Genomic DNA, 1,683 nt, shown 5'->3' with positions numbered 1-1,683 from the left:
GTACGCGGCCCTCGCTGTATGCGCCAGAAGGAACGGCAAGTCGTTGCATCTGTTTCCTCGTAGTTTGTCAATAAAACGACGTAGCTCGTGCTGCTGATCCGAATGGTCTTAATTCCAGAGCAACCTGGCTCGTTCTTTTCTAGAGATTCAATACGGAAAAATCCCCTACATCACGTAAGCTCCTAAGGCTGTTTCGCTTCTCTCCTACGATGACCTGAACTGCGCTAGTTAGGTATTTCTTCTGTTCAAAGCCTTATGCAGAACAACTGAACGAGCGCGCACAATTACAGCTCCCCAGAGGCCTTTTATGGATTACACCGTGCCTATGCCTTGGCGGCACGTTAGTCATAAAATCAAGGTGTGCTCATCCAGTTATTACTGACTCAGCTATGAATCTGAAACAGCAAAGCACGTTTCTCCTTAGTGCAATCGCAATTCTCCCGTGAAATAGGCACTACTGGAGAAGCGTGTGCATCAGTACGTACGACACGCAACGATTAGACGATTACTCTTGCAGAAAATAGTTGTTACAGGGAGCTCAACCGCGATGTCCTTCAGAGACCCGTCCCCAGAGCCACAGGTGAACAAGAATAAGACTAAGGAGAACGGATTAACAGCGTGCTCACAAAGTCGAACAGCAGCTGAAACGTCGCCGTGGGGACAGCTTTTCCCTAAGTTGCTAGTTTAAACAGTAGTTTAGCCGTTGTAGTTTTTTTAATGCCTTTTACCTGCGACTTCATTTTTTTTTTATGCACAACCTAAATAACGCTGTAGTCGTGTAAAATAGTCACCTTACTTTGAGGGCGTACTTGGTGCACTCATATATATTCTCTTCTGTTGACGTCTGAACTATACACTATGAACAGAAAGGAGTAAAAAATGGAGTAAAGCTGTCCTCTAGCACTCACCGTTTAAAAAAGGGAGTGCACTAGTGGACAGCTTACTCCCTCTTTGCTCTCATATAGGCGTATTCGTGTTTAGAGTGTATGTATACATACTCAGAATGTAACACATAGCTGAAAGTCAGTTTACATAGTGCAGTACTTCAGAATTTCAGGTATAATCTCATCGAGACAGTCGTGTGTCGATGAACGATGAAATTTTTTACCGTGGTCTTCGCCTTGTGGTTTAAGCATTATCCTCATATGTGGGCGCTGCGTGGTTCGATCCCCAGTGCCTTCGAATGCTCACCGGTTTTCTAATGGGTGCAAGCTTTCCCCCAAGGGGCTGGACTTTCTCTCGAATGAAATTCTTGGGAAAAAATGGGTCTTTGCACCCCGCCTTGTGCAGAAAAAAAAAGGGGGGGGGGGGGTAGCCTCGGCGCTCTTTGGCCGAGCTGCGCTTACTCAACATGGTAGCTTAATTACCAATATGGCACCTCTCTTCCAGTAAACATACAGGCCTGTGTTTGTAGGTAGCAGGTTAAGCAAATACCGAACCAAATCCTCGTTTTAGCTGAGCTATTGTTTCGGATTTGTTAGAGTACACGAGGCTCACGGTAATAAAGCTTCAGTTCTTTTATTTGAACTCTGGAATCTTCGCATGCCTTGACTCTCACCGACCCTTAACGGCAGTTGAGCCAAAAACGGTTGTTTAAGGCTTACTTGAATAACAAAAATCATTCGAACAACAATGCGGGAAATTTTGTCATTGGAAATCGTGGCTGATCAGCGATACATGAAA

The sequence above is a fragment of the Amblyomma mixtum genome, chromosome 1, assembly GCF_055824585.1.
Source record: "Amblyomma mixtum isolate Tamu chromosome 1, ASM5582458v1, whole genome shotgun sequence".
Taxonomy (NCBI): Eukaryota; Metazoa; Arthropoda; class Arachnida; order Ixodida; family Ixodidae; genus Amblyomma; species Amblyomma mixtum.
This window is presented reverse-complemented; position numbering follows the sequence as displayed.